The 27,623-nt window shown below is 47.5% G+C and overlaps 22 non-coding genes across 22 annotated transcripts; all 22 read right to left on the bottom strand.

Moving 5' to 3' along the window:
- Nucleotides 1-144: 144 nt before the first annotated feature.
- Nucleotides 145-216, bottom strand: TRNAP-UGG (transfer RNA proline (anticodon UGG)). The gene has a single exon. It is a non-coding gene; the product is annotated as a tRNA-Pro (tRNA).
- A 1,315-nt stretch (nt 217-1,531) lies between these two features.
- On the bottom strand, nt 1,532-1,604 carry TRNAV-CAC (transfer RNA valine (anticodon CAC)). Its single transcript has one exon. It is a non-coding gene; the product is annotated as a tRNA-Val (tRNA).
- A 420-nt stretch (nt 1,605-2,024) lies between these two features.
- Nucleotides 2,025-2,096, bottom strand: TRNAP-UGG (transfer RNA proline (anticodon UGG)). Its single transcript has one exon. It is a non-coding gene; the product is annotated as a tRNA-Pro (tRNA).
- Nucleotides 2,097-3,411: 1,315 nt separating this feature from the next.
- On the bottom strand, nt 3,412-3,484 carry TRNAV-CAC (transfer RNA valine (anticodon CAC)). The gene has a single exon. It is a non-coding gene; the product is annotated as a tRNA-Val (tRNA).
- Nucleotides 3,485-3,904: 420 nt separating this feature from the next.
- On the bottom strand, nt 3,905-3,976 carry TRNAP-UGG (transfer RNA proline (anticodon UGG)). The gene has a single exon. It is a non-coding gene; the product is annotated as a tRNA-Pro (tRNA).
- A 1,808-nt stretch (nt 3,977-5,784) lies between these two features.
- On the bottom strand, nt 5,785-5,856 carry TRNAP-UGG (transfer RNA proline (anticodon UGG)). The gene has a single exon. It is a non-coding gene; the product is annotated as a tRNA-Pro (tRNA).
- Nucleotides 5,857-7,664: 1,808 nt separating this feature from the next.
- On the bottom strand, nt 7,665-7,736 carry TRNAP-UGG (transfer RNA proline (anticodon UGG)). Its single transcript has one exon. It is a non-coding gene; the product is annotated as a tRNA-Pro (tRNA).
- Nucleotides 7,737-9,055: 1,319 nt separating this feature from the next.
- TRNAV-CAC (transfer RNA valine (anticodon CAC)) lies at nt 9,056-9,128 on the bottom strand. The gene has a single exon. It is a non-coding gene; the product is annotated as a tRNA-Val (tRNA).
- Nucleotides 9,129-9,548: 420 nt separating this feature from the next.
- On the bottom strand, nt 9,549-9,620 carry TRNAP-UGG (transfer RNA proline (anticodon UGG)). Its single transcript has one exon. It is a non-coding gene; the product is annotated as a tRNA-Pro (tRNA).
- A 1,319-nt stretch (nt 9,621-10,939) lies between these two features.
- On the bottom strand, nt 10,940-11,012 carry TRNAV-CAC (transfer RNA valine (anticodon CAC)). The gene has a single exon. It is a non-coding gene; the product is annotated as a tRNA-Val (tRNA).
- Nucleotides 11,013-12,806: 1,794 nt separating this feature from the next.
- TRNAV-CAC (transfer RNA valine (anticodon CAC)) lies at nt 12,807-12,879 on the bottom strand. The gene has a single exon. It is a non-coding gene; the product is annotated as a tRNA-Val (tRNA).
- A 420-nt stretch (nt 12,880-13,299) lies between these two features.
- Nucleotides 13,300-13,371, bottom strand: TRNAP-UGG (transfer RNA proline (anticodon UGG)). The gene has a single exon. It is a non-coding gene; the product is annotated as a tRNA-Pro (tRNA).
- Nucleotides 13,372-15,179: 1,808 nt separating this feature from the next.
- On the bottom strand, nt 15,180-15,251 carry TRNAP-UGG (transfer RNA proline (anticodon UGG)). Its single transcript has one exon. It is a non-coding gene; the product is annotated as a tRNA-Pro (tRNA).
- A 1,808-nt stretch (nt 15,252-17,059) lies between these two features.
- Nucleotides 17,060-17,131, bottom strand: TRNAP-UGG (transfer RNA proline (anticodon UGG)). The gene has a single exon. It is a non-coding gene; the product is annotated as a tRNA-Pro (tRNA).
- A 1,315-nt stretch (nt 17,132-18,446) lies between these two features.
- Nucleotides 18,447-18,519, bottom strand: TRNAV-CAC (transfer RNA valine (anticodon CAC)). The gene has a single exon. It is a non-coding gene; the product is annotated as a tRNA-Val (tRNA).
- A 420-nt stretch (nt 18,520-18,939) lies between these two features.
- On the bottom strand, nt 18,940-19,011 carry TRNAP-UGG (transfer RNA proline (anticodon UGG)). Its single transcript has one exon. It is a non-coding gene; the product is annotated as a tRNA-Pro (tRNA).
- Nucleotides 19,012-20,326: 1,315 nt separating this feature from the next.
- TRNAV-CAC (transfer RNA valine (anticodon CAC)) lies at nt 20,327-20,399 on the bottom strand. The gene has a single exon. It is a non-coding gene; the product is annotated as a tRNA-Val (tRNA).
- Nucleotides 20,400-20,819: 420 nt separating this feature from the next.
- Nucleotides 20,820-20,891, bottom strand: TRNAP-UGG (transfer RNA proline (anticodon UGG)). Its single transcript has one exon. It is a non-coding gene; the product is annotated as a tRNA-Pro (tRNA).
- A 1,799-nt stretch (nt 20,892-22,690) lies between these two features.
- TRNAP-UGG (transfer RNA proline (anticodon UGG)) lies at nt 22,691-22,762 on the bottom strand. The gene has a single exon. It is a non-coding gene; the product is annotated as a tRNA-Pro (tRNA).
- Nucleotides 22,763-24,564: 1,802 nt separating this feature from the next.
- On the bottom strand, nt 24,565-24,636 carry TRNAP-UGG (transfer RNA proline (anticodon UGG)). The gene has a single exon. It is a non-coding gene; the product is annotated as a tRNA-Pro (tRNA).
- Nucleotides 24,637-25,951: 1,315 nt separating this feature from the next.
- Nucleotides 25,952-26,024, bottom strand: TRNAV-CAC (transfer RNA valine (anticodon CAC)). The gene has a single exon. It is a non-coding gene; the product is annotated as a tRNA-Val (tRNA).
- A 420-nt stretch (nt 26,025-26,444) lies between these two features.
- On the bottom strand, nt 26,445-26,516 carry TRNAP-UGG (transfer RNA proline (anticodon UGG)). The gene has a single exon. It is a non-coding gene; the product is annotated as a tRNA-Pro (tRNA).
- Nucleotides 26,517-27,623: the final 1,107 nt, after the last annotated feature.

Below are 27,623 nucleotides of genomic sequence, written 5' to 3'. Positions count from 1 at the left end.
CTTGTCGCAAGGACATGGCACGCAAAGAGGTTCAGGAAGTGAATTGTTCATCGACTACTGCTTACCGAGAAAACCAGAGAGTCTGTCCAATGAAAATAACATTGAAAAAACAAAAAAAAGGAGCTCAAGTTAACCACCTTGATTGGGCTCGTCCGGGATTTGAACCCGGGACCTCTCGCACCCAAAGCGAGAATCATACCCCTAGACCAACGAGCCACGGTCCTTTGAGCATTTGACGGAATTGTCCTCAGCGTTTGCACCCCCCTTAGGATTCGAGGCCAAGAATGCCTTTTCCTGAAGTTTGTTCCTGCCGCTGAAAGCCTTGTCGGTGTATGAGCCAAATGAATGCCCCAGTCGGCACGCTCTGACTGTCTTCACAGGTCTCCTCCTCATCCCGAAGGTTGGTGGCCCATTGACATCAGGGTGGAAGGTGCTTGCGATACACTGTTCCTTCCTTCCTTCCTTCCTTCCTTTATTCCTCTTATGCTGTTTATGTAATAAGAGGGGACGATACACAGAAGAGAGAAAGTGGCCCAACACACTAGACTAGCAGTCTTCTGATCAATCTGCAGCTGGCAAGGTGGGGGAGAGCCTTTATTTTGCACCTGCTGGGATCTGCATTGGCAGAAGCTCTGAGGGCTGGGCCTTTCCTTTTGCCTGTAAAAACAAAAAGCAGCCCTCCTCCCTCCAGCCCTGAGAGCATGGGCGTGACACTGGAAAAAGCAGCATCTCCCCTTTGGTAAAGATGACCATTGCACAGCTGCTCACTCAGAGCTCGATCGTGCTCGATCAGGCGAGATATATTTAGGTCACCAGCAAAGTCTGTTCTCTTTTCTTGCGTAGGGTGAGCATTCACAGAGCCCAGCTTCGTTGACAAGAGTGCAAAAGGTGTATACTAAAAGCTTTCTGCTTTACTTGAGCGCCATGGCCGTTATTATATTTTGGCTGCTCCAAGCAATCTCTGTCCAGCCGATGCAAATTTCCAGCTCAAATTTTCCCAGCACTCAAAAAGTCCCTCCTCCCGCCAGCTCTGCTTTCAGGAAGTTCAGCAGAAGCAGTCCAACTTCTGTTCCCACTTCAGAGGAAAAGCTTTCTCGGGCCAGAGAAAGCCAGGGAATCACTGTACCGGCAAGTGCATTTCTTACAACTGGTAATCCCTCAGAACACAGAAATGAAGAAGCTGTATATGAAAATGTATTATTTCTTTGGTACACTAACCTATGTAACTAATATGGACCATTTCAGAGGACGGAGCGGACCCAACTGTGATCCCAGAGACCCAAATACCCAGCAGTAGGGAAAATAAATCCTCTCTGTGCTCTGCAACATTACATACACAAAATGCAAGCGCGTGCATTTTTTTATTGGCCCCATATACAGAATACATGTGAGGATGCTTGCCTTCCCAGTGTATTTCTCAAGCTCTTGAGAGCATATGCTATTTCCATGGGAACGCAAATAAGTTCATACTTTACATTTGTGTGTGACAAAAGGGGAAAAAAACTATTTTGTGTAAAATGCCAGCAGAGAGTGTTTCTGCCCGGTCTCGAACCGGGGACCTTTCGCGTGTGAGGCGAACGTGATAACCACTACACTACAGAAACAGCTGCTTGCTCACCTTTGTAGGGACTGGGAGAACAGGTGCAAAGGGCAGTGCAAGTGGACCTGCTTAAAGACTAATCAAATGCCTTGCGCCTGAAGCTCACACAATCCAGCCTAAAACATACGTCCTATCAAGCATGCGCACATATACAAGTATGCCAGCTGAGGGCCTATGCAGCGTACAGAGGGAAGGACATATTTCCACTTTGAGATCGGACGGCCAAAACTCACAAGCAAATCAAGGAATGTTACTGAGAGCTAACAGAGAACACAAAGTGCTTGTCGCAAGGACATGGCACGCAAAGAGGTTCAGGAAGTGAATTGTTCATCGACTACTGCTTACCGAGAAAACCAGAGAGTCTGTCCAATGAAAATAACATTGAAAAAACAAAAAAAAGGAGCTCAAGTTAACCACCTTGATTGGGCTCGTCCGGGATTTGAACCCGGGACCTCTCGCACCCAAAGCGAGAATCATACCCCTAGACCAACGAGCCACGGTCCTTTGAGCATTTGACGGAATTGTCCTCAGCGTTTGCACCCCCCTTAGGATTCGAGGCCAAGAATGCCTATTCCTGAAGTTTGTTCCTGCCGCTGAAAGCCTTGTCGGTGTATGAGCCAAATGAATGCCCCAGTCGGCACGCTCTGACTGTCTTCACAGGTCTCCTCCTCATCCCGAAGGTTGGTGGCCCATTGACATCAGGGTGGAAGGTGCTTGCGATACACTGTTCCTTCCTTCCTTCCTTCCTTCCTTTATTCCTCTTATGCTGTTTATGTAATAAGAGGGGACGATACACAGAAGAGAGAAAGTGGCCCAACACACTAGACTAACAGTCTTCTGATCAATCTGCAGCTGGCAAGGTGGGGGAGAGCCTTTATTTTGCACCTGCTGGGATCTGCATTGGCAGAAGCTCTGAGGGCTGGGCCTTTCCTTTTGCCTGTAAAAACAAAAAGCAGCCCTCCTCCCTCCAGCCCTGAGAGCATGGGCGTGACACTGGAAAAAGCAGCATCTCCCCTTTGGTAAAGATGACCATTGCACAGCTGCTCACTCAGAGCTCGATCGTGCTCGATCAGGCGAGATATGTTTAGGTCACCAGCAAAGTCTGTTCTCTTTTCTTGCGTAGGGTGAGCATTCACAGAGCCCAGCTTCGTTGACAAGAGTGCAAAAGGTGTATACTAAAAGCTTTCTGCTTTACTTGAGCGCCATGGCCGTTATTATATTTTGGCTGCTCCAAGCAATCTCTGTCCAGCCGATGCAAATTTCCAGCTCAAATTTTCCCAGCACTCAAAAAGTCCCTCCTCCCGCCAGCTCTGCTTTCAGGAAGTTCAGCAGAAGCAGTCCAACTTCTGTTCCCACTTCAGAGGAAAAGCTTTCTCGGGCCAGAGAAAGCCAGGGAATCACTGTACCGGCAAGTGCATTTCTTACAACTGGTAATCCCTCAGAACACAGAAATGAAGAAGCTGTATATGAAAATGTATTATTTCTTTGGTACACTAACCTATGTAACTAATATGGACCATTTCAGAGGACGGAGCGGACCCAACTGTGATCCCAGAGACCCAAATACCCAGCAGTAGGGAAAATAAATCCTCTCTGTGCTCTGCAACATTACATACACAAAATGCAAGCGCGTGCATTTTTTTATTGGCCCCATATACAGAATACATGTGAGGATGCTTGCCTTCCCAGTGTATTTCTCAAGCTCTTGAGAGCATATGCTATTTCCATGGGAACGCAAATAAGTTCATACTTTACATTTGTGTGTGACAAAAGGGGAAAAAAACTATTTTGTGTAAAATGCCAGCAGAGAGTGTTTCTGCCCGGTCTCGAACCGGGGACCTTTCGCGTGTGAGGCGAACGTGATAACCACTACACTACAGAAACAGCTGCTTGCTCACCTTTGTAGGGACTGGGAGAACAGGTGCAAAGGGCAGTGCAAGTGGACCTGCTTAAAGACTAATCAAATGCCTTGCGCCTGAAGCTCACACAATCTTGCCTAAAACATACGTCCTATCAAGCATGCGCACATATACAAGTATGCCAGCTGAGGGCCTATGCAGCGTACAGAGGGAAGGACATATTTCCACTTTGAGATCGGACGGCCAAAACTCACAAGCAAATCAAGGAATGTTACTGAGAGCTAACAGAGAACACAAAGTGCTTATCGCAAGGACATGGCACGCAAAGAGGTTCAGGAAGTGAATTGTTCATCGACTACTGCTTACCGAGAAATCCAGAGAGTCTGTCCAATGAAAATAACATTGAAAAAACAAAAAAAAGGAGCTCAAGTTAACCACCTTGATTGGGCTCGTCCGGGATTTGAACCCAGGACCTCTCGCACCCAAAGCGAGAATCATACCCCTAGACCAACGAGCCACGGTCCTTTGAGCATTTGACGGAATTGTCCTCAGCGTTTGCACCCCCCTTAGGATTCGAGGCCAAGAATGCCTATTCCTGAAGTTTGTTCCTGCCGCTGAAAGCCTTGTCGGTGTATGAGCCAAATGAATGCCCCAGTCGGCACGCTCTGACTGTCTTCACAGGTCTCCTCCTCATCCCGAAGGTTGGTGGCCCATTGACATCAGGGTGGAAGGTGCTTGCGATACACTGTTCCTTCCTTCCTTCCTTCCTTCCTTTATTCCTCTTATGCTGTTTATGTAATAAGAGGGGACGATACACAGAAGAGAGAAAGTGGCCCAACACACTAGACTAGCAGTCTTCTGATCAATCTGCAGCTGGCAAGGTGGGGGAGAGCCTTTATTTTGCACCTGCTGGGATCTGCATTGGCAGAAGCTCTGAGGGCTGGGCCTTTCCTTTTGCCTGTAAAAACAAAAAGCAGCCCTCCTCCCTCCAGCCCTGAGAGCATGGGCGTGACACTGGAAAAAGCAGCATCTCCCCTTTGGTAAAGATGACCATTGCACAGCTGCTCACTCAGAGCTCGATCGTGCTCGATCAGGCGAGATATATTTAGGTCACCAGCAAAGTCTGTTCTCTTTTCTTGCGTAGGGTGAGCATTCACAGAGCCCAGCTTCGTTGACAAGAGTGCAAAAGGTGTATACTAAAAGCTTTCTGCTTTACTTGAGCGCCATGGCCGTTATTATATTTTGGCTGCTCCAAGCAATCTCTGTCCAGCCGATGCAAATTTCCAGCTCAAATTTTCCCAGCACTCAAAAAGTCCCTCCTCCCGCCAGCTCTGCTTTCAGGAAGTTCAGCAGAAGCAGTCCAACTTCTGTTCCCACTTCAGAGGAAAAGCTTTCTCGGGCCAGAGAAAGCCAGGGAATCACTGTACCGGCAAGTGCATTTCTTACAACTGGTAATCCCTCAGAACACAGAAATGAAGAAGCTGTATATGAAAATGTATTATTTCTTTGGTACACTAACCTATGTAACTAATATGGACCATTTCAGAGGACGGAGCGGACCCAACTGTGATCCCAGAGACCCAAATACCCAGCAGTAGGGAAAATAAATCCTCTCTGTGCTCTGCAACATTACATACACAAAATGCAAGCGCGTGCATTTTTTTATTGGCCCCATTTACAGAATACATGTGAGGATGCTTGCCTTCCCAGTGTATTTCTCAAGCTCTTGAGAGCATATGCTATTTCCATGGGAACGCAAATAAGTTCATACTTTACATTTGTGTGTGACAAAAGGGGAAAAAAACTATTTTGTGTAAAATGCCAGCAGAGAGTGTTTCTGCCCGGTCTCGAACCGGGGACCTTTCTCGTGTGAGGCGAACGTGATAACCACTACACTACAGAAACAGCTGCTTGCTCACCTTTGTAGGGACTGGGAGAACAGGTGCAAAGGGCAGTGCAAGTGGACCTGCTTAAAGACTAATCAAATGCCTTGCGCCTGAAGCTCACACAATCCAGCCTAAAACATACGTCCTATCAAGCATGCGCACATATACAAGTATGCCAGCTGAGGGCCTATGCAGCGTACAGAGGGAAGGACATATTTCCACTTTGAGATCGGACGGCCAAAACTCACAAGCAAATCAAGGAATGTTACTGAGAGCTAACAGAGAACACAAAGTGCTTGTCGCAAGGACATGGCACGCAAAGAGGTTCAGGAAGTGAATTGTTCATCGACTACTGCTTACCGAGAAAACCAGAGAGTCTGTCCAATGAAAATAACATTGAAAAAACAAAAAAAAGGAGCTCAAGTTAACCACCTTGATTGGGCTCGTCCGGGATTTGAACCCGGGACCTCTCGCACCCAAAGCGAGAACCATACCCCTAGACCAACGAGCCACGGTCCTTTGAGCATTTGACGGAATTGTCCTCAGCGTTTGCACCCCCCTTAGGATTCGAGGCCAAGAATGCCTATTCCTGAAGTTTGTTCCTGCCGCTGAAAGCCTTGTCGGTGTATGAGCCAAATGAATGCCCCAGTCGGCACGCTCTGACTGTCTTCACAGGTCTCCTCCTCATCCCGAAGGTTGGTGGCCCATTGACATCAGGGTGGAAGGTGCTTGCGATACACTGTTCCTTCCTTCCTTCCTTCCTTCCTTTATTCCTCTTATGCTGTTTATGTAATAAGAGGGGACGATACACAGAAGAGAGAAAGTGGCCCAACACACTAGACTAGCAGTCTTCTGATCAATCTGCAGCTGGCAAGGTGGGGGAGAGCCTTTATTTTGCACCTGCTGGGATCTGCATTGGCAGAAGCTCTGAGGGCTGGGCCTTTCCTTTTGCCTGTAAAAACAAAAAGCAGCCCTCCTCCCTCCAGCCCTGAGAGCATGGGCGTGACACTGGAAAAAGCAGCATCTCCCCTTTGGTAAAGATGACCATTGCACAGCTGCTCACTCAGAGCTCGATCGTGCTCGATCAGGCGAGATATATTTAGGTCACCAGCAAAGTCTGTTCTCTTTTCTTGCGTAGGGTGAGCATTCACAGAGCCCAGCTTCGTTGACAAGAGTGCAAAAGGTGTATACTAAAAGCTTTCTGCTTTACTTGAGCGCCATGGCCGTTATTATATTTTGGCTGCTCCAAGCAATCTCTGTCCAGCCGATGCAAATTTCCAGCTCAAATTTTCCCAGCACTCAAAAAGTCCCTCCTCCCTCCAGCTCTGCTTTCAGGAAGTTCAGCAGAAGCAGTCCAACTTCTGTTCCCACTTCAGAGGAAAAGCTTTCTCGGGCCAGAGAAAGCCAGGGAATCACTGTACCGGCAAGTGCATTTCTTACAACTGGTAATCCCTCAGAACACAGAAATGAAGAAGCTGTATATGAAAATGTATTATTTCTTTGGTACACTAACCTATGTAACTAATATGGACCATTTCAGAGGACGGAGCGGACCCAACTGTGATCCCAGAGACCCAAATACCCAGCAGTAGGGAAAATAAATCCTCTCTGTGCTCTGCAACGTTACATACACAAAATGCAAGCGCGTGCATTTTTTTATTGGCCCCATATACAGAATACATGTGAGGATGCTTGCCTTCCCAGTGTATTTCTCAAGCTCTTGAGAGCATATGCTATTTCCATGAGAACGCAAATAAGTTCATACTTTACATTTGTGTGTGACAAAAGGGGAAAAAAACTATTTTGTGTAAAATGCCAGCAGAGAGTGTTTCTGCCCGGTCTCGAACCGGGGACCTTTCGCGTGTGAGGCGACCGTGATAACCACTACACTACAGAAACAGCTGCTTGCTCACCTTTGTAGGGACTGGGAGAACAGGTGCAAAGGGCAGTGCAAGTGGACCTGCTTAAAGACTAATCAAATGCCTTGCGCCTGAAGCTCACACAATCCAGCCTAAAACATACGTCCTATCAAGCATGCGCACATATACAAGTATGCCAGCTGAGGGCCTATGCAGCGTACAGAGGGAAGGACATATTTCCACTTTGAGATCGGACGGCCAAAACTCACAAGCAAATCAAGGAATGTTACTGAGAGCTAACAGAGAACACAAAGTGCTTGTCGCAAGGACATGGCACGCAAAGAGGTTCAGGAAGTGAATTGTTCATCGACTACTGCTTACCGAGAAAACCAGAGAGTCTGTCCAATGAAAATAACATTGAAAAAACAAAAAAAAGGAGCTCAAGTTAACCACCTTGATTGGGCTCGTCCGGGATTTGAACCCGGGACCTCTCGCACCCAAAGCGAGAATCATACCCCTAGACCAACGAGCCACGGTCCTTTGAGCATTTGACGGAATTGTCCTCAGCGTTTGCACCCCCCTTAGGATTCGAGGCCAAGAATGCCTTTTCCTGAAGTTTGTTCCTGCCGCTGAAAGCCTTGTCGGTGTATGAGCCAAATGAATGCCCCAGTCGGCACGCTCTGACTGTCTTCACAGGTCTCCTCCTCATCCCGAAGGTTGGTGGCAAATTGACATCAGGGTGGAAGGTGCTTGCGATACACTGTTCCTTCCTTCCTTCCTTCCTTCCTTCCTTTATTCCTCTTATGCTGTTTATGTAATAAGAGGGGACGATACACAGAAGAGAGAAAGTGGCCCAACACACTAGACTAGCAGTCTTCTGATCAATCTGCAGCTGGCAAGGTGGGGGAGAGCCTTTATTTTGCACCTGCTGGGATCTGCATTGGCAGAAGCTCTGAGGGCTGGGCCTTTCCTTTTGCCTGTAAAAACAAAAAGCAGCCCTCCTCCCTCCAGCCCTGAGAGCATGGGCGTGACACTGGAAAAAGCAGCATCTCCCCTTTGGTAAAGATGACCATTGCACAGCTGCTCACTCAGAGCTCGATCGTGCTCGATCAGGCGAGATATATTTAGGTCACCAGCAAAGTCTGTTCTCTTTTCTTGCGTAGGGTGAGCATTCACAGAGCCCAGCTTCGTTGACAAGAGTGCAAAAGGTGTATACTAAAAGCTTTCTGCTTTACTTGAGCGCCATGGCCGTTATTATATTTTGGCTGCTCCAAGCAATCTCTGTCCAGCCGATGCAAATTTCCAGCTCAAATTTTCCCAGCACTCAAAAAGTCCCTCCTCCCGCCAGCTCTGCTTTCAGGAAGTTCAGCAGAAGCAGTCCAACTTCTGTTCCCACTTCAGAGGAAAAGCTTTCTCGGGCCAGAGAAAGCCAGGGAATCACTGTACCGGCAAGTGCATTTCTTACAACTGGTAATCCCTCAGAACACAGAAATGAAGAAGCTGTATATGAAAATGTATTATTTCTTTGGTACACTAACCTATGTAACTAATATGGACCATTTCAGAGGACGGAGCGGACCCAACTGTGATCCCAGAGACCCAAATACCCAGCAGTAGGGAAAATAAATCCTCTCTGTGCTCTGCAACATTACATACACAAAATGCAAGCGCATGCATTTTTTTATTGGCCCCATATACAGAATACATGTGAGGATGCTTGCCTTCCCAGTGTATTTCTCAAGCTCTTGAGAGCATATGCTATTTCCATGGGAACGCAAATAAGTTCATACTTTACATTTGTGTGTGACAAAAGGGGAAAAAAACTATTTTGTGTAAAATGCCAGCAGAGAGTGTTTCTGCCCGGTCTCGAACCGGGGACCTTTCGCGTGTGAGGCGAACGTGATAACCACTACACTACAGAAACAGCTGCTTGCTCACCTTTGTAGGGACTGGGAGAACAGGTGCAAAGGGCAGTGCAAGTGGACCTGCTTAAAGACTAATCAAATGCCTTGCGCCTGAAGCTCACACAATCCAGCCTAAAACATACGTCCTATCAAGCATGCGCACATATACAAGTATGCCAGCTGAGGGCCTATGCAGCGTACAGAGGGAAGGACATATTTCCACTTTGAGATCGGACGGCCAAAACTCACAAGCAAATCAAGGAATGTTACTGAGAGCTAACAGAGAACACAAAGTGCTTGTCGCAAGGACATGGCACGCAAAGAGGTTCAGGAAGTGAATTGTTCATCGACTACTGCTTACCGAGAAAACCAGAGAGTCTGTCCAATGAAAATAACATTGAAAAAACAAAAAAAAGGAGCTCAAGTTAACCACCTTGATTGGGCTCGTCCGGGATTTGAACCCGGGACCTCTCGCACCCAAAGCGAGAATCATACCCCTAGACCAACGAGCCACGGTCCTTTGAGCATTTGACGGAATTGTCCTCAGCGTTTGCACCCCCCTTAGGATTCGAGGCCAAGAATGCCTATTCCTGAAGTTTGTTCCTGCCGCTGAAAGCCTTGTCGGTGTATGAGCCAAATGAATGCCCCAGTCGGCACGCTCTGACTGTCTTCACAGGTCTCCTCCTCATCCCGAAGGTTGGTGGCCCATTGACATCAGGGTGGAAGGTGCTTGCGATACACTGTTCCTTCCTTCCTTCCTTCCTTCCTTCCTTTATTCCTCTTATGCTGTTTATGTAATAAGAGGGGACGATACACAGAAGAGAGAAAGTGGCCCAACACACTAGACTAGCAGTCTTCTGATCAATCTGCAGCTGGCAAGGTGGGGGAGAGCCTTTATTTTGCACCTGCTGGGATCTGCATTGGCAGAAGCTCTGAGGGCTGGGCCTTTCCTTTTGCCTGTAAAAACAAAAAGCAGCCCTCCTCCCTCCAGCCCTGAGAGCATGGGCGTGACACTGGAAAAAGCAGCATCTCCCCTTTGGTAAAGATGACCATTGCACAGCTGCTCACTCAGAGCTCGATCGTGCTCGATCAGGCGAGATATATTTAGGTCACCAGCAAAGTCTGTTCTCTTTTCTTGCGTAGGGTGAGCATTCACAGAGCCCAGCTTCGTTGACAAGAGTGCAAAAGGTGTATACTAAAAGCTTTCTGCTTTACTTGAGCGCCATGGCCGTTATTATATTTTGGCTGCTCCAAGCAATCTCTGTCCAGCCGATGCAAATTTCCAGCTCAAATTTTCCCAGCACTCAAAAAGTCCCTCCTCCCGCCAGCTCTGCTTTCAGGAAGTTCAGCAGAAGCAGTCCAACTTCTGTTCCCACTTCAGAGGAAAAGCTTTCTCGGGCCAGAGAAAGCCAGGGAATCACTGTACCGGCAAGTGCATTTCTTACAACTGGTAATCCCTCAGAACACAGAAATGAAGAAGCTGTATATGAAAATGTATTATTTCTTTGGTACACTAACCTATGTAACTAATATGGACCATTTCAGAGTACGGAGCGGACCCAACTGTGATCCCAGAGACCCAAATACCCAGCAGTAGGGAAAATAAATCCTCTCTGTGCTCTGCAACATTACATACACAAAATGCAAGCGCGTGCATTTTTTTATTGGCCCCATATACAGAATACATGTGAGGATGCTTGCCTTCCCAGTGTATTTCTCAAGCTCTTGAGAGCATATGCTATTTCCATGGGAACGCAAATAAGTTCATACTTTACATTTGTGTGTGACAAAAGGGGAAAAAAACTATTTTGTGTAAAATGCCAGCAGAGAGTGTTTCTGCCCGGTCTCGAACCGGGGACCTTTCGCGTGTGAGGCGAACGTGATAACCACTACACTACAGAAACAGCTGCTTGCTCACCTTTGTAGGGACTGGGAGAACAGGTGCAAAGGGCAGTGCAAGTGGACCTGCTTAAAGACTAATCAAATGCCTTGCGCCTGAAGCTCACACAATCCAGCCTAAAACATACGTCCTATCAAGCATGCGCACATATACAAGTATGCCAGCTGAGGGCCTATGCAGCGTACAGAGGGAAGGACATATTTCCACTTTGAGATCGGACGGCCAAAACTCACAAGCAAATCAAGGAATGTTACTGAGAGCTAACAGAGAACACAAAGTGCTTGTCGCAAGGACATGGCACGCAAAGAGGTTCAGGAAGTGAATTGTTCATCGACTACTGCTTACCGAGAAATCCAGAGACTCTGTCCAATGAAAATAACATTGAAAAAACAAAAAAAAGGAGCTCAAGTTAACCACCTTGATTGGGCTCGTCCGGGACCTCTCGCACCCAAAGCGAGAATCATACCCCTAGACCAACGAGCCACGGTCCTTTGAGCATTTGACGGAATTGTCCTCAGCGTTTGCACCCCCCTTAGGATTCGAGGCCAAGAATGCCTATTCCTGAAGTTTGTTCCTGCCGCTGAAAGCCTTGTCGGTGTATGAGCCAAATGAATGCCCCAGTCGGCACGCTCTGACTGTCTTCACAGGTCTCCTCCTCATCCCGAAGGTTGGTGGCCCATTGACATCAGGGTGGAAGGTGCTTGCGATACACTGTTCCTTCCTTCCTTCCTTCCTTCCTTTATTCCTCTTATGCTGTTTATGTAATAAGAGGGGACGATACACAGAAGAGAGAAAGTGGCCCAACACACTAGACTAACAGTCTTCTGATCAATCTGCAGCTGGCAAGGTGGGGGAGAGCCTTTATTTTGCACCTGCTGGGATCTGCATTGGCAGAAGCTCTGAGGGCTGGGCCTTTCCTTTTGCCTGTAAAAACAAAAAGCAGCCCTCCTCCCTCCAGCCCTGAGAGCATGGGCGTGACACTGGAAAAAGCAGCATCTCCCCTTTGGTAAAGATGACCATTGCACAGCTGCTCACTCAGAGCTCGATCGTGCTCGATCAGGCGAGATATGTTTAGGTCACCAGCAAAGTCTGTTCTCTTTTCTTGCGTAGGGTGAGCATTCACAGAGCCCAGCTTCGTTGACAAGAGTGCAAAAGGTGTATACTAAAAGCTTTCTGCTTTACTTGAGCGCCATGGCCGTTATTATATTTTGGCTGCTCCAAGCAATCTCTGTCCAGCCGATGCAAATTTCCAGCTCAAATTTTCCCAGCACTCAAAAAGTCCCTCCTCCCGCCAGCTCTGCTTTCAGGAAGTTCAGCAGAAGCAGTCCAACTTCTGTTCCCACTTCAGAGGAAAAGCTTTCTCGGGCCAGAGAAAGCCAGGGAATCACTGTACCGGCAAGTGCATTTCTTACAACTGGTAATCCCTCAGAACACAGAAATGAAGAAGCTGTATATGAAAATGTATTATTTCTTTGGTACACTAACCTATGTAACTAATATGGACCATTTCAGAGGACGGAGCGGACCCAACTGTGATCCCAGAGACCCAAATACCCAGCAGTAGGGAAAATAAATCCTCTCTGTGCTCTGCAACATTACATACACAAAATGCAAGCGCGTGCATTTTTTTATTGGCCCCATATACAGAATACATGTGAGGATGCTTGCCTTCCCAGTGTATTTCTCAAGCTCTTGAGAGCATATGCTATTTCCATGGGAACGCAAATAAGTTCATACTTTACATTTGTGTGTGACAAAAGGGGAAAAAAACTATTTTGTGTAAAATGCCAGCAGAGAGTGTTTCTGCCCGGTCTCGAACCGGGGACCTTTCGCGTGTGAGGCGAACGTGATAACCACTACACTACAGAAACAGCTGCTTGCTCACCTTTGTAGGGACTGGGAGAACAGGTGCAAAGGGCAGTGCAAGTGGACCTGCTTAAAGACTAATCAAATGCCTTGCGCCTGAAGCTCACACAATCCAGCCTAAAACATACGTCCTATCAAGCATGCGCACATATACAAGTATGCCAGCTGAGGGCCTATGCAGCGTACAGAGGGAAGGACATATTTCCACTTTGAGATCGGACGGCCAAAACTCACAAGCAAATCAAGGAATGTTACTGAGAGCTAACAGAGAACACAAAGTGCTTGTCGCAAGGACATGGCACGCAAAGAGGTTCAGGAAGTGAATTGTTCATCGACTACTGCTTACCGAGAAATCCAGAGAGTCTGTCCAATGAAAATAACATTGAAAAAACAAAAAAAAGGAGCTCAAGTTAACCACCTTGATTGGGCTCGTCCGGGATTTGAACCCAGGACCTCTCGCACCCAAAGCGAGAATCATACCCCTAGACCAACGAGCCACGGTCCTTTGAGCATTTGACGGAATTGTCCTCAGCGTTTGCACCCCCCTTAGGATTCGAGGCCAAGAATGCCTATTCCTGAAGTTTGTTCCTGCCGCTGAAAGCCTTGTCGGTGTATGAGCCAAATGAATGCCCCAGTCGGCACGCTCTGACTGTCTTCACAGGTCTCCTCCTCATCCCGAAGGTTGGTGGCCCATTGACATCAGGGTGGAAGGTGCTTGCGATACACTGTTCCTTCCTTCCTTCCTTCCTTCCTTTATTCCTCTTATGCTGTTTATGTAATAAGAGGGGACGATACACAGAAGAGAGAAAGTGGCCCAACACACTAGACTAGCAGTCTTCTGATCAATCTGCAGCTGGCAAGGTGGGGGAGAGCCTTTATTTTGCACCTGCTGGGATCTGCATTGGCAGAAGCTCTGAGGGCTGGGCCTTTCCTTTTGCCTGTAAAAACAAAAAGCAGCCCTCCTCCCTCCAGCCCTGAGAGCATGGGCGTGACACTGGAAAAAGCAGCATCTCCCCTTTGGTAAAGATGACCATTGCACAGCTGCTCACTCAGAGCTCGATCGTGCTCGATCAGGCGAGATATATTTAGGTCACCAGCAAAGTCTGTTCTCTTTTCTTGCGTAGGGTGAGCATTCACAGAGCCCAGCTTCGTTGACAAGAGTGCAAAAGGTGTATACTAAAAGCTTTCTGCTTTACTTGAGCGCCATGGCCGTTATTATATTTTGGCTGCTCCAAGCAATCTCTGTCCAGCCGATGCAAATTTCCAGCTCAAATTTTCCCAGCACTCAAAAAGTCCCTCCTCCCGCCAGCTCTGCTTTCAGGAAGTTCAGCAGAAGCAGTCCAACTTCTGTTCCCACTTCAGAGGAAAAGCTTTCTCGGGCCAGAGAAAGCCAGGGAATCACTGTACCGGCAAGTGCATTTCTTACAACTGGTAATCCCTCAGAACACAGAAATGAAGAAGCTGTATATGAAAATGTATTATTTCTTTGGTACACTAACCTATGTAACTAATATGGACCATTTCAGAGGACGGAGCGGACCCAACTGTGATCCCAGAGACCCAAATACCCAGCAGTAGGGAAAATAAATCCTCTCTGTGCTCTGCAACATTACATACACAAAATGCAAGCGCGTGCATTTTTTTATTGGCCCCATTTACAGAATACATGTGAGGATGCTTGCCTTCCCAGTGTATTTCTCAAGCTCTTGAGAGCATATGCTATTTCCATGGGAACGCAAATAAGTTCATACTTTACATTTGTGTGTGACAAAAGGGGAAAAAAACTATTTTGTGTAAAATGCCAGCAGAGAGTGTTTCTGCCCGGTCTCGAACCGGGGACCTTTCTCGTGTGAGGCGAACGTGATAACCACTACACTACAGAAACAGCTGCTTGCTCACCTTTGTAGGGACTGGGAGAACAGGTGCAAAGGGCAGTGCAAGTGGACCTGCTTAAAGACTAATCAAATGCCTTGCGCCTGAAGCTCACACAATCCAGCCTAAAACATACGTCCTATCAAGCATGCGCACATATACAAGTATGCCAGCTGAGGGCCTATGCAGCGTACAGAGGGAAGGACATATTTCCACTTTGAGATCGGACGGCCAAAACTCACAAGCAAATCAAGGAATGTTACTGAGAGCTAACAGAGAACACAAAGTGCTTGTCGCAAGGACATGGCACGCAAAGAGGTTCAGGAAGTGAATTGTTCATCGACTACTGCTTACCGAGAAAACCAGAGAGTCTGTCCAATGAAAATAACATTGAAAAAACAAAAAAAAGGAGCTCAAGTTAACCACCTTGATTGGGCTCGTCCGGGATTTGAACCCGGGACCTCTCGCACCCAAAGCGAGAACCATACCCCTAGACCAACGAGCCACGGTCCTTTGAGCATTTGACGGAATTGTCCTCAGCGTTTGCACCCCCCTTAGGATTCGAGGCCAAGAATGCCTATTCCTGAAGTTTGTTCCTGCCGCTGAAAGCCTTGTCGGTGTATGAGCCAAATGAATGCCCCAGTCGGCACGCTCTGACTGTCTTCACAGGTCTCCTCCTCATCCCGAAGGTTGGTGGCCCATTGACATCAGGGTGGAAGGTGCTTGCGATACACTGTTCCTTCCTTCCTTCCTTCCTTCCTTTATTCCTCTTATGCTGTTTATGTAATAAGAGGGGACGATACACAGAAGAGAGAAAGTGGCCCAACACACTAGACTAGCAGTCTTCTGATCAATCTGCAGCTGGCAAGGTGGGGGAGAGCCTTTATTTTGCACCTGCTGGGATCTGCATTGGCAGAAGCTCTGAGGGCTGGGCCTTTCCTTTTGCCTGTAAAAACAAAAAGCAGCCCTCCTCCCTCCAGCCCTGAGAGCATGGGCGTGACACTGGAAAAAGCAGCATCTCCCCTTTGGTAAAGATGACCATTGCACAGCTGCTCACTCAGAGCTCGATCGTGCTCGATCAGGCGAGATATATTTAGGTCACCAGCAAAGTCTGTTCTCTTTTCTTGCGTAGGGTGAGCATTCACAGAGCCCAGCTTCGTTGACAAGAGTGCAAAAGGTGTATACTAAAAGCTTTCTGCTTTACTTGAGCGCCATGGCCGTTATTATATTTTGGCTGCTCCAAGCAATCTCTGTCCAGCCGATGCAAATTTCCAGCTCAAATTTTCCCAGCACTCAAAAAGTCCCTCCTCCCTCCAGCTCTGCTTTCAGGAAGTTCAGCAGAAGCAGTCCAACTTCTGTTCCCACTTCAGAGGAAAAGCTTTCTCGGGCCAGAGAAAGCCAGGGAATCACTGTACCGGCAAGTGCATTTCTTACAACTGGTAATCCCTCAGAACACAGAAATGAAGAAGCTGTATATGAAAATGTATTATTTCTTTGGTACACTAACCTATGTAACTAATATGGACCATTTCAGAGGACGGAGCGGACCCAACTGTGATCCCAGAGACCCAAATACCCAGCAGTAGGGAAAATAAATCCTCTCTGTGCTCTGCAACGTTACATACACAAAATGCAAGCGCGTGCATTTTTTTATTGGCCCCATATACAGAATACATGTGAGGATGCTTGCCTTCCCAGTGTATTTCTCAAGCTCTTGAGAGCATATGCTATTTCCATGAGAACGCAAATAAGTTCATACTTTACATTTGTGTGTGACAAAAGGGGAAAAAAACTATTTTGTGTAAAATGCCAGCAGAGAGTGTTTCTGCCCGGTCTCGAACCGGGGACCTTTCGCGTGTGAGGCGACCGTGATAACCACTACACTACAGAAACAGCTGCTTGCTCACCTTTGTAGGGACTGGGAGAACAGGTGCAAAGGGCAGTGCAAGTGGACCTGCTTAAAGACTAATCAAATGCCTTGCGCCTGAAGCTCACACAATCCAGCCTAAAACATACGTCCTATCAAGCATGCGCACATATACAAGTATGCCAGCTGAGGGCCTATGCAGCGTACAGAGGGAAGGACATATTTCCACTTTGAGATCGGACGGCCAAAACTCACAAGCAAATCAAGGAATGTTACTGAGAGCTAACAGAGAACACAAAGTGCTTGTCGCAAGGACATGGCACGCAAAGAGGTTCAGGAAGTGAATTGTTCATCGACTACTGCTTACCGAGAAAACCAGAGAGTCTGTCCAATGAAAATAACATTGAAAAAACAAAAAAAAGGAGCTCAAGTTAACCACCTTGATTGGGCTCGTCCGGGATTTGAACCCGGGACCTCTCGCACCCAAAGCGAGAATCATACCCCTAGACCAACGAGCCACGGTCCTTTGAGCATTTGACGGAATTGTCCTCAGCGTTTGCACCCCCCTTAGGATTCGAGGCCAAGAATGCCTTTTCCTGAAGTTTGTTCCTGCCGCTGAAAGCCTTGTCGGTGTATGAGCCAAATGAATGCCCCAGTCGGCACGCTCTGACTGTCTTCACAGGTCTCCTCCTCATCCCGAAGGTTGGTGGCCCATTGACATCAGGGTGGAAGGTGCTTGCGATACACTGTTCCTTCCTTCCTTCCTTCCTTCCTTTATTCCTCTTATGCTGTTTATGTAATAAGAGGGGACGATACACAGAAGAGAGAAAGTGGCCCAACACACTAGACTAGCAGTCTTCTGATCAATCTGCAGCTGGCAAGGTGGGGGAGAGCCTTTATTTTGCACCTGCTGGGATCTGCATTGGCAGAAGCTCTGAGGGCTGGGCCTTTCCTTTTGCCTGTAAAAACAAAAAGCAGCCCTCCTCCCTCCAGCCCTGAGAGCATGGGCGTGACACTGGAAAAAGCAGCATCTCCCCTTTGGTAAAGATGACCATTGCACAGCTGCTCACTCAGAGCTCGATCGTGCTCGATCAGGCGAGATATATTTAGGTCACCAGCAAAGTCTGTTCTCTTTTCTTGCGTAGGGTGAGCATTCACAGAGCCCAGCTTCGTTGACAAGAGTGCAAAAGGTGTATACTAAAAGCTTTCTGCTTTACTTGAGCGCCATGGCCGTTATTATATTTTGGCTGCTCCAAGCAATCTCTGTCCAGCCGATGCAAATTTCCAGCTCAAATTTTCCCAGCACTCAAAAAGTCCCTCCTCCCGCCAGCTCTGCTTTCAGGAAGTTCAGCAGAAGCAGTCCAACTTCTGTTCCCACTTCAGAGGAAAAGCTTTCTCGGGCCAGAGAAAGCCAGGGAATCACTGTACCGGCAAGTGCATTTCTTACAACTGGTAATCCCTCAGAACACAGAAATGAAGAAGCTGTATATGAAAATGTATTATTTCTTTGGTACACTAACCTATGTAACTAATATGGACCATTTCAGAGGACGGAGCGGACCCAACTGTGATCCCAGAGACCCAAATACCCAGCAGTAGGGAAAATAAATCCTCTCTGTGCTCTGCAACATTACATACACAAAATGCAAGCGCGTGCATTTTTTTATTGGCCCCATATACAGAATACATGTGAGGATGCTTGCCTTCCCAGTGTATTTCTCAAGCTCTTGAGAGCATATGCTATTTCCATGGGAACGCAAATAAGTTCATACTTTACATTTGTGTGTGACAAAAGGGGAAAAAAACTATTTTGTGTAAAATGCCAGCAGAGAGTGTTTCTGCCCGGTCTCGAACCGGGGACCTTTCGCGTGTGAGGCGAACGTGATAACCACTACACTACAGAAACAGCTGCTTGCTCACCTTTGTAGGGACTGGGAGAACAGGTGCAAAGGGCAGTGCAAGTGGACCTGCTTAAAGACTAATCAAATGCCTTGCGCCTGAAGCTCACACAATCCAGCCTAAAACATACGTCCTATCAAGCATGCGCACATATACAAGTATGCCAGCTGAGGGCCTATGCAGCGTACAGAGGGAAGGACATATTTCCACTTTGAGATCGGACGGCCAAAACTCACAAGCAAATCAAGGAATGTTACTGAGAGCTAACAGAGAACACAAAGTGCTTGTCGCAAGGACATGGCACGCAAAGAGGTTCAGGAAGTGAATTGTTCATCGACTACTGCTTACCGAGAAAACCAGAGAGTCTGTCCAATGAAAATAACATTGAAAAAACAAAAAAAAGGAGCTCAAGTTAACCACCTTGATTGGGCTCGTCCGGGATTTGAACCCGGGACCTCTCGCACCCAAAGCGAGAATCATACCCCTAGACCAACGAGCCACGGTCCTTTGAGCATTTGACGGAATTGTCCTCAGCGTTTGCACCCCCCTTAGGATTCGAGGCCAAGAATGCCTATTCCTGAAGTTTGTTCCTGCCGCTGAAAGCCTTGTCGGTGTATGAGCCAAATGAATGCCCCAGTCGGCACGCTCTGACTGTCTTCACAGGTCTCCTCCTCATCCCGAAGGTTGGTGGCCCATTGACATCAGGGTGGAAGGTGCTTGCGATACACTGTTCCTTCCTTCCTTCCTTCCTTCCTTTATTCCTCTTATGCTGTTTATGTAATAAGAGGGGACGATACACAGAAGAGAGAAAGTGGCCCAACACACTAGACTAACAGTCTTCTGATCAATCTGCAGCTGGCAAGGTGGGGGAGAGCCTTTATTTTGCACCTGCTGGGATCTGCATTGGCAGAAGCTCTGAGGGCTGGGCCTTTCCTTTTGCCTGTAAAAACAAAAAGCAGCCCTCCTCCCTCCAGCCCTGAGAGCATGGGCGTGACACTGGAAAAAGCAGCATCTCCCCTTTGGTAAAGATGACCATTGCACAGCTGCTCACTCAGAGCTCGATCGTGCTCGATCAGGCGAGATATGTTTAGGTCACCAGCAAAGTCTGTTCTCTTTTCTTGCGTAGGGTGAGCATTCACAGAGCCCAGCTTCGTTGACAAGAGTGCAAAAGGTGTATACTAAAAGCTTTCTGCTTTACTTGAGCGCCATGGCCGTTATTATATTTTGGCTGCTCCAAGCAATCTCTGTCCAGCCGATGCAAATTTCCAGCTCAAATTTTCCCAGCACTCAAAAAGTCCCTCCTCCCGCCAGCTCTGCTTTCAGGAAGTTCAGCAGAAGCAGTCCAACTTCTGTTCCCACTTCAGAGGAAAAGCTTTCTCGGGCCAGAGAAAGCCAGGGAATCACTGTACCGGCAAGTGCATTTCTTACAACTGGTAATCCCTCAGAACACAGAAATGAAGAAGCTGTATATGAAAATGTATTATTTCTTTGGTACACTAACCTATGTAACTAATATGGACCATTTCAGAGGACGGAGCGGACCCAACTGTGATCCCAGAGACCCAAATACCCAGCAGTAGGGAAAATAAATCCTCTCTGTGCTCTGCAACATTACATACACAAAATGCAAGCGCGTGCATTTTTTTATTGGCCCCATATACAGAATACATGTGAGGATGCTTGCCTTCCCAGTGTATTTCTCAAGCTCTTGAGAGCATATGCTATTTCCATGGGAACGCAAATAAGTTCATACTTTACATTTGTGTGTGACAAAAGGGGAAAAAAACTATTTTGTGTAAAATGCCAGCAGAGAGTGTTTCTGCCCGGTCTCGAACCGGGGACCTTTCGCGTGTGAGGCGAACGTGATAACCACTACACTACAGAAACAGCTGCTTGCTCACCTTTGTAGGGACTGGGAGAACAGGTGCAAAGGGCAGTGCAAGTGGACCTGCTTAAAGACTAATCAAATGCCTTGCGCCTGAAGCTCACACAATCCAGCCTAAAACATACGTCCTATCAAGCATGCGCACATATACAAGTATGCCAGCTGAGGGCCTATGCAGCGTACAGAGGGAAGGACATATTTCCACTTTGAGATCGGACGGCCAAAACTCACAAGCAAATCAAGGAATGTTACTGAGAGCTAACAGAGAACACAAAGTGCTTGTCGCAAGGACATGGCACGCAAAGAGGTTCAGGAAGTGAATTGTTCATCGACTACTGCTTACCGAGAAATCCAGAGAGTCTGTCCAATGAAAATAACATTGAAAAAACAAAAAAAAGGAGCTCAAGTTAACCACCTTGATTGGGCTCGTCCGGGATTTGAACCCAGGACCTCTCGCACCCAAAGCGAGAATCATACCCCTAGACCAACGAGCCACGGTCCTTTGAGCATTTGACGGAATTGTCCTCAGCGTTTGCACCCCCCTTAGGATTCGAGGCCAAGAATGCCTATTCCTGAAGTTTGTTCCTGCCGCTGAAAGCCTTGTCGGTGTATGAGCCAAATGAATGCCCCAGTCGGCACGCTCTGACTGTCTTCACAGGTCTCCTCCTCATCCCGAAGGTTGGTGGCCCATTGACATCAGGGTGGAAGGTGCTTGCGATACACTGTTCCTTCCTTCCTTCCTTCCTTCCTTTATTCCTCTTATGCTGTTTATGTAATAAGAGGGGACGATACACAGAAGAGAGAAAGTGGCCCAACACACTAGACTAGCAGTCTTCTGATCAATCTGCAGCTGGCAAGGTGGGGGAGAGCCTTTATTTTGCACCTGCTGGGATCTGCATTGGCAGAAGCTCTGAGGGCTGGGCCTTTCCTTTTGCCTGTAAAAACAAAAAGCAGCCCTCCTCCCTCCAGCCCTGAGAGCATGGGCGTGACACTGGAAAAAGCAGCATCTCCCCTTTGGTAAAGATGACCATTGCACAGCTGCTCACTCAGAGCTCGATCGTGCTCGATCAGGCGAGATATATTTAGGTCACCAGCAAAGTCTGTTCTCTTTTCTTGCGTAGGGTGAGCATTCACAGAGCCCAGCTTCGTTGACAAGAGTGCAAAAGGTGTATACTAAAAGCTTTCTGCTTTACTTGAGCGCCATGGCCGTTATTATATTTTGGCTGCTCCAAGCAATCTCTGTCCAGCCGATGCAAATTTCCAGCTCAAATTTTCCCAGCACTCAAAAAGTCCCTCCTCCCGCCAGCTCTGCTTTCAGGAAGTTCAGCAGAAGCAGTCCAACTTCTGTTCCCACTTCAGAGGAAAAGCTTTCTCGGGCCAGAGAAAGCCAGGGAATCACTGTACCGGCAAGTGCATTTCTTACAACTGGTAATCCCTCAGAACACAGAAATGAAGAAGCTGTATATGAAAATGTATTATTTCTTTGGTACACTAACCTATGTAACTAATATGGACCATTTCAGAGGACGGAGCGGACCCAACTGTGATCCCAGAGACCCAAATACCCAGCAGTAGGGAAAATAAATCCTCTCTGTGCTCTGCAACATTACATACACAAAATGCAAGCGCGTGCATTTTTTTATTGGCCCCATATACAGAATACATGTGAGGATGCTTGCCTTCCCAGTGTATTTCTCAAGCTCTTGAGAGCATATGCTATTTCCATGGGAACGCAAATAAGTTCATACTTTACATTTGTGTGTGACAAAAGGGGAAAAAAACTATTTTGTGTAAAATGCCAGCAGAGAGTGTTTCTGCCCGGTCTCGAACCGGGGACCTTTCGCGTGTGAGGGGAACGTGATAACCACTACACTACAGAAACAGCTGCTTGCTCACCTTTGTAGGGACTGGGAGAACAGGTGCAAAGGGCAGTGCAAGTGGACCTGCTTAAAGACTAATCAAATGCCTTGCGCCTGAAGCTCACACAATCCAGCCTAAAACATACGTCCTATCAAGCATGCGCACATATACAAGTATGCCAGCTGAGGGCCTATGCAGCGTACAGAGGGAAGGACATATTTCCACTTTGAGATCGGACGGCCAAAACTCACAAGCAAATCAAGGAATGTTACTGAGAGCTAACAGAGAACACAAAGTGCTTGTCGCAAGGACATGGCACGCAAAGAGGTTCAGGAAGTGAATTGTTCATCGACTACTGCTTACCGAGAAAACCAGAGAGTCTGTCCAATGAAAATAACATTGAAAAAACGAGCTCAAGTTAACCACCTTGATTGGGCTCGTCCGGGATTTGAACCCGGGACCTCTCGCACCCAAAGCGAGAATCATACCCCTAGACCAACGAGCCACGGTCCTTTGAGCATTTGACGGAATTGTCCTCAGCGTTTGCACCCCCCTTAGGATTCGAGGCCAAGAATGCCTATTCCTGAAGTTTGTTCCTGCCGCTGAAAGCCTTGTCGGTGTATGAGCCAAATGAATGCCCCAGTCGGCACGCTCTGACTGTCTTCACAGGTCTCCTCCTCATCCCGAAGGTTGGTGGCCCATTGACATCAGGGTGGAAGGTGCTTGCGATACACTGTTCCTTCCTTCCTTCCTTCCTTCCTTTATTCCTCTTATGCTGTTTATGTAATAAGAGGGGACGATACACAGAAGAGAGAAAGTGGCCCAACACACTAGACTAGCAGTCTTCTGATCAATCTGCAGCTGGCAAGGTGGGGGAGAGCCTTTATTTTGCACCTGCTGGGATCTGCATTGGCAGAAGCTCTGAGGGCTGGGCCTTTCCTTTTGCCTGTAAAAACAAAAAGCAGCCCTCCTCCCTCCAGCCCTGAGAGCATGGGCGTGACACTGGAAAAAGCAGCATCTCCCCTTTGGTAAAGATGACCATTGCACAGCTGCTCACTCAGAGCTCGATCGTGCTCGATCAGGCTCGATCAGGCGAGATAAATTTAGGTCACCAGCAAAGTCTGTTCTCTTTTCTTGCGTAGGGTGAGCATTCACAGAGCCCAGCTTCGTTGACAAGAGTCCAAAAGGTGTATACTAAAAGCTTTCTGCTTTACTTGAGCGCCATGGCCGTTATTATATTTTGGCTGCTCCAAGCAATCTCTGTCCAGCCGATGCAAATTTCCAGCTCAAATTTTCCCAGCACTCAAAAAGTCCCTCCTCCCGCCAGCTCTGCTTTCAGGAAGTTCAGCAGAAGCAGTCCAACTTCTGTTCCCACTTCAGAGGAAAAGCTTTCTCGGGCCAGAGAAAGCCAGGGAATCACTGTACCGGCAAGTGCATTTCTTACAACTGGTAATCCCTCAGAACACAGAAATGAAGAAGCTGTATATGAAAATGTATTATTTCTTTGGTACACTAACCTATGTAACTAATATGGACCATTTCAGAGGACGGAGCGGACCCAACTGTGATCCCAGAGACCCAAATACCCAGCAGTAGGGAAAATAAATCCTCTCTGTGCTCTGCAACATTACATACACAAAATGCAAGCGCGTGCATTTTTTTATTGGCCCCATATACAGAATACATGTGAGGATGCTTGCCTTCCCAGTGTATTTCTCAAGCTCTTGAGAGCATATGCTATTTCCATGGGAACGCAAATAAGTTCATACTTTACATTTGTGTGTGACAAAAGGGGAAAAAAACTATTTTGTGTAAAATGCCAGCAGAGAGTGTTTCTGCCCGGTCTCGAACCGGGGACCTTCGTGATAACCACTACACTACAGAAACAGCTGCTTGCTCACCTTTGTAGGGACTGGGAGAACAGGTGCAAAGGGCAGTGCAAGTGGACCTGCTTAAAGACTAATCAAATGCCTTGCGCCTGAAGCTCACACAATCCAGCCTAAAACATACGTCCTATCAAGCATGCGCACATATACAAGTATGCCAGCTGAGGGCCTATGCAGCGTACAGAGGGAAGGACATATTTCCACTTTGAGATCGGACGGCCAAAACTCACAAGCAAATCAAGGAATGTTACTGAGAGCTAACAGAGAACACAAAGTGCTTGTCGCAAGGACATGGCACGCAAAGAGGTTCAGGAAGTGAATTGTTCATCGACTACTGCTTACCGAGAAAACCAGAGAGTCTGTCCAATGAAAATAACATTGAAAAAACAAAAAAAAGGAGCTCAAGTTAACCACCTTGATTGGGCTCGTCCGGGATTTGAACCCGGGACCTCTCGCACCCAAAGCGAGAATCATACCCCTAGACCAACGAGCCACGGTCCTTTGAGCATTTGACGGAATTGTCCTCAGCGTTTGCACCCCCCTTAGGATTCGAGGCCAAGAATGCCTATTCCTGAAGTTTGTTCTTGCCGCTGAAAGCCTTGTCGGTGTATGAGCCAAATGAATGCCCCAGTCGGCACGCTCTGACTGTCTTCACAGGTCTCCTCCTCATCCCGAAGGTTGGTGGCCCATTGACATCAGGGTGGAAGGTGCTTGCGATACACTGTTCCTTCCTTCCTTCCTTCCTTCCTTTATTCCTCTTATGCTGTTTATGTAATAAGAGGGGACGATACACAGAAGAGAGAAAGTGGCCCAACACACTAGACTAGCAGTCTTCTGATCAATCTGCAGCTGGCAAGGTGGGGGAGAGCCTTTATTTTGCACCTGCTGGGATCTGCATTGGCAGAAGCTCTGAGGGCTGGGCCTTTCCTTTTGCCTGTAAAAACAAAAAGCAGCCCTCCTCCCTCCAGCCCTGAGAGCATGGGCGTGACACTGGAAAAAGCAGCATCTCCCCTTTGGTAAAGATGACCATTGCACAGCTGCTCACTCAGAGCTCGATCGTGCTCGATCAGGCGAGATATATTTAGGTCACCAGCAAAGTCTGTTCTCTTTTCTTGCGTAGGGTGAGCATTCACAGAGCCCAGCTTCGTTGACAAGAGTGCAAAAGGTGTATACTAAAAGCTTTCTGCTTTACTTGAGCGCCATGGCCGTTATTATATTTTGGCTGCTCCAAGCAATCTCTGTCCAGCCGATGCAAATTTCCAGCTCAAATTTTCCCAGCACTCAAAAAGTCCCTCCTCCCGCCAGCTCTGCTTTCAGGAAGTTCAGCAGAAGCAGTCCAACTTCTGTTCCCACTTCAGAGGAAAAGCTTTCTCGGGCCAGAGAAAGCCAGGGAATCACTGTACCGGCAAGTGCATTTCTTACAACTGGTAATCCCTCAGAACACAGAAATGAAGAAGCTGTATATGAAAATGTATTATTTCTTTGGTACACTAACCTATGTAACTAATATGGACCATTTCAGAGGACGGAGCGGACCCAACTGTGATCCCAGAGACCCAAATACCCAGCAGTAGGGAAAATAAATCCTCTCTGTGCTCTGCAACATTACATACACAAAATGCAAGCGCGTGCATTTTTTTATTGGCCCCATATACAGAATACATGTGAGGATGCTTGCCTTCCCAGTGTATTTCTCAAGCTCTTGAGAGCATATGCTATTTCCATGGGAACGCAAATAAGTTCATACTTTACATTTGTGTGTGACAAAAGGGGAAAAAAACTATTTTGTGTAAAATGCCAGCAGAGAGTGTTTCTGCCCGGTCTCGAACCGGGGACCTTTCGCGTGTGAGGCGAACGTGATAACCACTACACTACAGAAACAGCTGCTTGTTCACCTTTGTAGGGACTGGGAGAACAGGTGCAAAGGGCAGTGCAAGTGGACCTGCTTAAAGACTAATCAAATGCCTTGCGCCTGAAGCTCACACAATCCAGCCTAAAACATACGTCCTATCAAGCATGCGCACATATACAAGTATGCCAGCTGAGGGCCTATGCAGCGTACAGAGGGAAGGACATATTTCCACTTTGAGATCGGACGGCCAAAACTCACAAGCAAATCAAGGAATGTTACTGAGAGCTAACAGAGAACACAAAGTGCTTGTCGCAAGGACATGGCACGCAAAGAGGTTCAGGAAGTGAATTGTTCATCGACTACTGCTTACCGAGAAAACCAGAGAGTCTGTCCAATGAAAATAACATTGAAAAAACAAAAAAAAGGAGCTCAAGTTAACCACCTTGATTGGGCTCGTCCGGGATTTGAACCCGGGACCTCTCGCACCCAAAGCGAGAATCATACCCCTAGACCAACGAGCCACGGTCCTTTGAGCATTTGACGGAATTGTCCTCAGCGTTTGCACCCCCCTTAGGATTCGAGGCCAAGAATGCCTATTCCTGAAGTTTGTTCCTGCCGCTGAAAGCCTTGTCGGTGTATGAGCCAAATGAATGCCCCAGTCGGCACGCTCTGACTGTCTTCACAGGTCTCCTCCTCATCCCGAAGGTTGGTGGCCCATTGACATCAGGGTGGAAGGTGCTTGCGATACACTGTTCCTTCCTTCCTTCCTTCCTTCTTTTATTCCTCTTATGCTGTTTATGTAATAAGAGGGGACGATACACAGAAGAGAGAAAGTGGCCCAACACACTAGACTAGCAGTCTTCTGATCAATCTGCAGCTGGCAAGGTGGGGGAGAGCCTTTATTTTGCACCTGCTGGGATCTGCATTGGCAGAAGCTCTGAGGGCTGGGCCTTTCCTTTTGCCTGTAAAAACAAAAAGCAGCCCTCCTCCCTCCAGCCCTGAGAGCATGGGCGTGACACTGGAAAAAGCAGCATCTCCCCTTTGGTAAAGATGACCATTGCACAGCTGCTCACTCAGAGCTCGATCGTGCTCGATCAGGCGAGATATATTTAGGTCACCAGCAAAGTCTGTTCTCTTTTCTTGCGTAGGGTGAGCATTCACAGAGCCCAGCTTCGTTGACAAGAGTGCAAAAGGTGTATACTAAAAGCTTTCTGCTTTACTTGAGCGCCATGGCCGTTATTATATTTTGGCTGCTCCAAGCAATCTCTGTCCAGCCGATGCAAATTTCCAGCTCAAATTTTCCCAGCACTCAAAAAGTCCCTCCTCCCGCCAGCTCTGCTTTCAGGAAGTTCAGCAGAAGCAGTCCAACTTCTGTTCCCACTTCAGAGGCAAAGCTTTCTCGGGCCAGAGAAAGCCAGGGAATCACTGTACCGGCAAGTGCATTTCTTACAACTGGTAATCCCTCAGAACACAGAAATGAAGAAGCTGTATATGAAAATGTATTATTTCTTTGGTACACTAACCTATGTAACTAATATGGACCATTTCAGAGGACGGAGCGGACCCAACTGTGATCCCAGAGACCCAAATACCCAGCAGTAGGGAAAATAAATCCTCTCTGTGCTCTG

This window comes from Ambystoma mexicanum, chromosome 2q (assembly GCF_040938575.1).
Source record: "Ambystoma mexicanum isolate Mex_15411 chromosome 2q, UKY_AmexF1_1, whole genome shotgun sequence".
In the NCBI taxonomy this organism is placed as follows: domain Eukaryota; kingdom Metazoa; phylum Chordata; class Amphibia; order Caudata; family Ambystomatidae; genus Ambystoma; species Ambystoma mexicanum.
The sequence above is the reverse complement of the archived record's forward strand: the minus strand, read 5'-3'. Positions and strand labels throughout refer to the sequence as shown.